This window comes from Pinus tabuliformis, chromosome 4_1, assembly GCF_031772625.1.
Source record: "Pinus tabuliformis cultivar Carrire ecotype Pingquan chromosome 4_1, CPIR1, whole genome shotgun sequence".
Lineage (NCBI taxonomy): Eukaryota > Viridiplantae > Streptophyta > Pinopsida > Pinales > Pinaceae > Pinus > Pinus tabuliformis.
Genome location: NC_142303.1, coordinates 974,307,557 through 974,316,819, shown reverse-complemented (window position 1 = coordinate 974,316,819; position 9,263 = coordinate 974,307,557).

The window sequence follows — 9,263 nt, the reverse complement described above, 5'->3', positions numbered from 1 at the left end:
GGAGGTAGGTACCTTGTCCCACAAACAAGGGGATCTCATACACCAATTTGGTGTTTGGCTTGGTCATGACCTTAAAATTGGATAATTATTATTATTATTATTAGTGTTATTGTTATGTACGCTTTGATTATATTATGACTCCTTAGACTCCTATATATACCAAGAAGGTCTTGTCATTTGTATCATCCAACAATTATTCATATATGTGATGTAAAGGAGGTTTCCCTCTAGAAGTGGCTAATTTTCAAATCATTGATCTATCTTTTCTTTTCTTTTGTGATCTGGTTGCATAATATTTGGTATCAGAGCTTTGGATTCTAGGGTTTCATTGCTTCAAATATGTCATCTTGGAATTTTCACTATAATTTTTTTTATACAAGGTTTTAGAAGCTAAACTATTGACCACATGGAGCATAAATCTTCATGAAATTCATGTAAAAATTCCATATCTTGTTTCACTATATTTTCTGAGACATGGTCCAAATAAATTAGGCTTTTTGCATGCTCCAGAACTCAGTCTCAAACAGGTGACCTAGGGAAAATCATCATAACTTTCTCTATGAGCATTGGATTTGAATTTCATAAAAAGTGACTAAAATTGCACAGACTTTGGTTTTTTTGTATCATTTTCAGGGTTGAAGGTTGAAACAGTGACATGTGACATTTCATACAATTTCGCTCTACTGAACAAGTCCATAACCAAATCATCGTGGGAGATTGGGCATAACTTTATCTTGAGGAATCTAGTGTCAGTCTGACTTGTGGCATTGGAAATGAGACTCATAGAGCTACCACAAGATTAAATTTTAGATCTTGGAGAGCCGAAATTACATATATACAACTATTTCAAGATTGAGCTCTTAAAAGAAAGAAAAAGGTGTGTATTTTCTTTTAAAAATTTCATAACTTTTGTTTGAAAAATCATATTGAAGTGATTTCAAAGGGAAATTGGAGCATACATATCCATATTTTCTTCGAAAAATCCTCCAAAACAAAATAATTATACACCCATTAAGCCCTTAGAAAGCTCTACTATGATGCATGAAGAGGAACAATTTCCACATGATATATCAAAAACACAAGACAAATTGCAATAAATTTCTCTCTCACAAAGAGAAACCAAAGATGAACTGAAAGGGGACATGGATGGCTTAAAAGGGACATGGATTCTTTAAAGGAAGAAATAACAGGTGACATGAGTGGTTTAGAAGCATAGATAAAAGGTGACATGAATGGTTTAAAAGCAAACATGGAAGGTTTGAAGGAAGGTATACCATGAAACTCATGATGAGAAAAAGGGAATGTTAATCATGATTTTAGAGACTCTAACTTTGGGTTGAGGACCAACCACATTCAAAAGATAAATATGAGGAATTTTGATGGAAAGGATCCAGTAACATGGATACTACATATGGAGCAATATTTTGATTTACATTATATGCAACACTCACAAAGGTACGCGTTGGATATTTATATTTAGAACCCAGTCAATTTGTATGGTATCGATGGATTTGTTCTCATAAACCACTTGTCACTTCATTAATTTTTATGGAGGAAACGATAACACATTGTGAGGTTACAAGGAGAAACACCTTCTTTGGCCAATTGATAAATATCAAACAAAAGGGTTCAATGGCCGAGCACTTTGAGGATTTCCAAAAATTGAATATCAAGGTAACTGATATTCCGAAGGAGCATAGGATTGATGTCTTCGTAGCAAATTTAAAGGATAACATCCAAGCCTTTAGGAATCTAATTCATTGGAGGCAACATTCAAGGTGGCAAGAAAAATTGAAAAAAAAAATATGGCAACAAGGAAGTCTACCACTCACAGTTATAAAGATGGAAGTGTTGTTGCTCATAGCATCCCACAACCTACATGGTTGACACCACAACAACTGGCAGAAAAAAGAGAAAAAGATCTTTGTTGCAGATGTGATAGAAAATACACTAAAGGTCATAAGTGTGATGAGAAGAAATTATTTTACATAGATTGTGAAGAGGAAGAAGAAAAGAAATAAGAAACATCAAAAGAAGAGGATATACACTAAGAACCAATTGTGGAAAAAGAAGAAATGAATCTGACCATATCTTGTAATGCATTGGTAGGAATTACCAATCCTCAAGCTCTCATGATATAAGTATATATCAAGAAGAAAAAAAAAGGTAACAATGTTGATTGATTCAAGTAGTACCCATAATTTTATTCATTGTAAGATAACCAAGGAATTAAATTTCTTTCTCACCAGAGTGTCAAGTGATGGTTACAAATGGAGTTACTATAAATTTCTCTAGAAAGTGCCATAATATCAAGTTAACCATGGCCGAAGATGTATTGAATAGTCTAATGTTTTCCATTCCAATGGGTGGTATTGATGTTGTACTAGGATTCCAATGGTTACAATCTTTGGGGACAATAGATTTTAATTTTCAAGAACTTTTCTTCATTTTTTTGTGGGAAGGAAAGGAAATTGAATTAAGGGTTATCGTAGGGAAACCAAGGAATATGATTAGATCCAATAGGCATGAAAAACATTTTTAAGAAAGAACAATAAGGCATAATTTCACAATTATTCTCACTAAAGGTTCAAACATCGAAATCATCCATTGCTCCAGATCTGCAAAACATCTTGGACAATCATTCTAAGGTATTTGAGACTCCCAAATTCCTCCCACACATTCGTGATTATGATTGTTATAGGATATTTTGTCACATCTGATCATTGAGCCTCCTAATTGGATCAATCAACATCTTGTTCCCCCTTGTCACCATCTTGCACAAATCCCTAAGCATGTTCCTTTTATCCCCCAGAATTTCATCCCTAAATTGCTTCATCTGAGCCTATTTGAGGACCAATGCTCCTTTTATGCTTACTGGGGTGTGTTCACCTACAAGTTTCTCCATTGTGGCCTGAGTTGATTACCAATAGGTTGCTCCCCTTTTCACCTGCGTTGGTTCTAGAAATCTGAGAGAATGATAGGGATTCCAGAAGCTTCCTTTTCTAGGAGTTTCCAAAAGTTGTTTCAACTACTTACCTTGGATAAAACATTAATATCCTATCCTTCCCTACTTTGGAGTTTTCACCACATATCATTTGATCCTATCCCTCCATCAAAGGTGGATCTCTTACCCTAGATTGGCAATTGGATAAGAACTCCCAACTTACCCTACTTCTCTATATATTCCCAACCTTCTATGTGGTTTGGGGTTGGCTTTTGGAGAGCGATTCTACCCTTATGTTGATGTAGTTAGTGGTCATCATCTCATGCATTTACGATTAGTGGATTTGCATATTGTGACAAGGAAAGGACAAGTCAACAACTTCTAGGAGCTCTTATACAAGATCAACTGCTACTTGTGGTTGTAGTCTCATTCCATTTATAATAATGCAAAAATTCATTGTTTTCCTATATGTGATTTTGTTATTTCATGTATTTCAATAACATGTTGATCTATTGAATGAAGTACTTAGATTATACTGCATAGATCTCATAGTTTCTTGGATTGTGTTATCTGACTATGCACGTTCTAATTTTGATATTTGGAGCTGGAATTGGAGCTTCCAAACTAAAGAAGGAGAGAAGTGTGCGAAGGATTCCAGATAGGACTCACTCCATCATCTATTTACTTTAAGGAAAAGATTTGTGTTCCTTGTCTCTCTTTGTTCTAGGTTTGCCACCAACCTAGGGGAGATACTTTTGTCTGCAATCGTAAATCTCGTATAACAAATTGGTGACTCCGTTGGGGAAAGGAGTATTCCCTTGGTGGTCTCCTTTTCCATTGTGTTTTATTACCTCCTTGACAAATCTTTGTTGTATCATCAATCAAGAAAAAACCTAGGAAGTGATTTCATTGAGCTTTTTTTTCTATTTTTGTGTCATAATTCTCTTTTCCAAACCCAACGCACCCCTTGTGCCTTTGACAGAGCGTTTCACCTCATCCTCGCCCACTCTGCACTAGAATTGCAACACACTGGCGCCTCTTCTGCACCAGCCATGGCCCCTTTTTTTGCACGAATTTTTCCTTGGTTCTTGAGCCTCTCTTTGGTCATCCTACTTCAAGTTGAACTTCCCTGAGTCTTGAGTGCCTTGTGGTCTCTCTAAAGCCTCCATTTGGTTTGCTTTTGTGTTTTTTTTCCTTTGTTAAGAATTGGTTTATATTTTTCATTGTTCTTATCATTTGGTCGCTTGCAAATTGATTTCGATTGATTGTTGGGCGCTTAGATGAATTTTTGTTCTAGTCCTCATTCTGAAAAGTGTAACTGAATCAGTAATTGAACATTTTTCATCTTGGTTTTCTTCATTTCAAAAATTAAGTGTGGTGAAAAGAAAAAAAATTTGCATCGACATTTAAGGTTTTGCATGTGCATTAGCATAGGAACAGTTGCATTAGAAAGGAAATTTCATCTTGAGTGTTTCTTCCCTTCCTTGGCTAGATTTTCATTGAAAGAGAAAGGATTTCTACTTTCTCATGCTAGATTTGTATTTTAGGATATTCAGGTGACATTTGTGGTGAGCCCCAAAACTGAAACATAATCAAATATAAACAATAAAATTTATTGAATCAACTTAAGGAGCATTTATAACATCAACACAAACATTTAGAGGTCTAGGCTAGAGACGTGTTCCAACGTCATTAAATGTAGAAGTTGTTGTTGTTTTCTAGCGTTGCATCCTGGGGTTGAAATCTCTTTCCACATATGTGAGTGTATAGGATCGTACTCCATGTACCTTCGGGTATATTGATGGCACTCCATGCATGTAAAGTATATGGGAATGCTCTCATCGAATGGTTATGCATTAGACATAACTAATACGAACTACACTCCCATGTAATGTCGCGTATATTTTTGGAGTCCCTAATAGGTTTCTATCCATCCATAGGTAACCGATTCTTCCACCTTATATAGCGTGATACACCGAACACAACATTCGGGGAGATTGGTTTTTGTATGTGTTGAAGCCCCGAAAATCGGGTCTACAACAAGGGGGATACCCGCCCGGTCCGGACCTTGGTTGGTAGCTCCTTATCTGTTTGGTATAGCAGGTCCGACTGGGGATATGGGACTAGTTTCCCAATCTATGTGTGTGTGTGTAGAATTTGATGTTCCTGATCTAACAGTTCCTAATTGAGATGTTCTAATTTTAACTTTAATATAATTCTATGCTATTGTAATCTAATAAGCAGCAACATCTAAGTCTATACTAACCCGGGATGTAATTCTTCTATTATGCGATCTAAAAATATTTCAAATAACAACTGGTAATAAAGATCATTCAGCTATTATGAGGAAGGAAATCAATAAGGATGAACCACTTCGCATAAAAAGTTAGATGAAACAGTTTTGAAAAACATATCGCATAATAAGCTATTCATACATTAAGCATAAACAAATAGCTATCACCGTACAAAAGTGCCAAATGATAACTCAGGCATTCATGCAATAATACATAAATAACTAAAAACTGTATATCACTTTAACACATAAGCAAAAATGGTTAAGAGATAAAAGTACCATTTATAACTAGTCCTACTCATGAGCTTCAAGCGACAATGATTTATCACTCTTTGCTCTAACATCCACTAAGAGTACAGAAGTGCAACATCAGTAGCAGATATCAAATGCAAACATCAACAAATCCTGTTCCATTCATTCATCAAAACCTCCTCGGAGGGTGCAAAAGTGCATGTTCTGAGGACAAGTTTTTGATAAATTTATGGACCCTTCTTTAAATGCATGAGAAGGGTTTAAATACTACTAACTAAATCACTTATTTACAAAAAATCATGATACAGTTTAAATGACCGCCCTTTTTCTAAGCAAAAATAAAGCAAAACTATTTCCAAAAATTAAATCTAATATCTAACTATTTCTGCATTTCACCAGGATTTCTTTTTAGATCATCAAATTATGTAAGATATTAAACAAGATCCTTTTCAACTCCCCATTACTTTTTAAAGATAGTGATTAATTCATTCCATGTAGGAATAGAACAAGCTCGCAATTGTCTAAACTAGATTCTAACATTTCCTTCAAGAGATTGAACAAATAATCTCATGTACACATCTTCATGCTCTATGTTCATATTATCATAAAAATCCAAAAAGGCAGTTAAATGATCCTCAAAAGACAAACTAGTTTGTCCATTAAACCTAGGAAAGTGCTTTATGTATCCATTTGGAAAATTATTAAGCTAACTAGAAAGGACCAATATTGCATAGCGAGCCTGAATGATAGGTTGAAAACCATCCATTTGATTAGGTGAAGATAGTGAAGATGAAGGTGAACTTTCGGGGGATGAAGAGGGAGATGATTGAGGAAAATTTGTGGAAATTTTTATAAATGGTGATGGAATAACTAACTTCTGCACTTTTGGGCCAAATTTTTCTTCACTTTCAAATAAAGGATTTGTATAAACAGAAAAATTGTCTTCAAGTTTAGCGAGAGTAGATGGAAAGGTATGAATGACAAAAGAGATGAAATCACTAGGTTTTAATTCAGGTAATTCTAACCCTAATTCTGCTTCTAATTTGGGAGGTTCTAAAAGAGTTTCAGGAATTTGGTAAGATTCTAACTGATAAACAAGAAGAGCTGACTGAAGATCAACCCCTTTGAATAAAATTTCTTACGCTTTGGTGGTAGATCTGATAGTTTAGGAGGAATTGAAACAGGTCTAAAAGGATCAACAATTTCAGGTGGAAGTGAAACAAAAGCAGAGGTAGGTAGAAGCTTCTAATCTTCATCTTAAAAAGGCAACTCTCACTAGTCTCTCTAGATCTGATAATGGAGAATAAATATGAGGATCTGAGTGAGACCTGACATGCTTTCGTGAAGCCAAATTCATTTTTGTGGAATCACCAGGTGAAAGATTTTAACCCACTAACCTTTTATTCACCAGTAAAAGGAAACCCTAATCATTGTCTCAGGGAAAGATAATTCAAAAAATTTCATTCCCCAGCAACGAAGCCAATCTAATGTTGTACCTCTATAGATAATTCTAGGTTAAGGAATTGTGCGAGAGCATCTAAAATGTTGTGTTATAATTTTGACTTTTGGATGACCAATGCTTTAAACTGTTAAACAGGTGTAGACTCTTAATTATTTATGATATATTAAAAGGGATGACTCTTCACCTTTAACAGAATTTAGCTTTGAAAATATGTGTAAGGTTGAACTTAAGAAAATATATGATTCATTAAATCTTCAAACAAAGTATTTAACTAGTCATATACAGATGATGTGTGTAAAATCCTTTTACAACCAAACAAAATATATTTAAAGCTTAAAGGGAAGTGACAATTAAAAGATGTAGAGGAATTAATTAAAACAGAAAGTTCCAATTAACTAATCTTTGTAATTGATTATAACTTCATAGGGGTTTTCAGATAGATTGACATCCAACCTTATCTTACCTAGATTTCCCATTTATTTCAAACATATGCAAAGATAAACAAAATGAAGGCATAAGTAACAATAAAAGTACTCACAAGAACATAAGTTGTTTCAAGATGAATCTAGATCCTTCTATTAATATCAGACAAACTTTAGAGGATTATAAGTCTGCTTACTAGTTTATCACAAGGGTTCAATCCTTCGTACTTCGAGCTACAAAGTATTTATATAATTGTCTTCAAAATATCTTGATTTAAAAATCAAGATTTATTTACAAAATATCTTTTGAAACTAATTTACAAAAATAAAACTAGAAAATAGAAATCTTGAACTACTTGGAAATCTTGACATAATTCGAGGCTTATGCTGATGACTGAGGCTATAAAGTTGCTATTGTGTTTCCTTTCCTAATTATCTGTCCTTATATTCCTACAAACCTGCATCCTGTTGTCAAAAAATTTTTGCCTACTGTTGGAAACCTGTTGTTTGTTTAGTCAATGAGCTGACATATTTTTTCCCATTTGTCTTCATCAGGAATGGAATACTTTATCAATTTTCTGTAAGTCTCATCCACTTCAGTGTATTTCTGAAAGGTGGGTTTGACTATAAACAAGTGTTTGATCTCATGTTGGATTAATAAATCAAAACTCAAACCTTCAATAAAATCCTTTCCTGTAATGGTTCCCTTGATCTTAGAAAATCTTGATTTATCTACAGCTATAGAATGCAATCTACGCCGGTATTCTTCAAGAGGAACAAGTCTGTCTCCCATCCCTCTCAAACCTGGAAGTCCTTTCTGATGTAACAAATTAATTTTTTTATGAAACTTCTGGATGCTAGCTTCTAGATTATGACACTTGTTTTCTAATTGCAGCATTAAATTTCTCTTAGTAAGTATCCTTCTGACTTCCAGAATGGTTTCAGTCTTGTCTTCAATATCATAATCTTCAAGCTCTTCCTTTGTTTTTGAATTTAAAATTTTGATTAATGTTGTTACATCTCCTGGTTTATGACCTAAGTCCTTCTTCACCTCTATTATTACCTCTGACTTTTCCAATAATTATTCATGCTCAAAAATGATTTCAATTGTAGGCCATAACTGAGTTATGGATTCATTGATATCCATCCAGATATTTTATTTGGCTTGTGCAATAACAAACTCATTTTAAAGGGTCTCTATTCTCTGAGTCAACCTATGACTCTTTTGTAGCTCTGCCAAGTAACCATTGTCATTTTTTATTTTTTTCTCCTGAAGATTGTTGAGTTGAGATTTTAACTTTTCAATCTCTTGATACTTTAACGATAAATCACCCATATCTTTAGCTAAATCAACTGTTGAATCGGTGGAATTTGTTGCTGCTGTAATGGCTGCTGTAATAGAAGTTCTTGTTGTTGAACTACCTGCAATGGAATTTGTTGCTATGGGAATGGTTGTTGATACATTGGTTTGTTGTTCTTTTTCTTTTAAGAGACTCTCCAATGCAGTCTCCATCTTCTGTATTTGCAAATTTTGTTTAACTATGATCTTGAATATGTTTTCTTTCTCCTTTTCTAATTCTCCAACTTCCTTAGTTTGTGGATCCTCTGTAGTATGGAGTTTAAGTTGCTTCCTTAATGCTAATATATCATCATTTTTTCTCTTGATCATTTGTTCTACCTCTTTCACATAACTAGGATCATATCCTAACTTAATCACCAGATCTTCTAAAGATTTAAACTTAGTATCCTTAGCTAGAGATGATATTTTTTTCTAGCTTTAACTATGCCTAAATATTATTTAATGAAACTTGTAGCTTAGATGTTGCCTTTGTTGAGCTAGTCAAAGTGGAGTAAATCATTTCTCCAGCTTGCTTGTGTAAGTCAATCTAG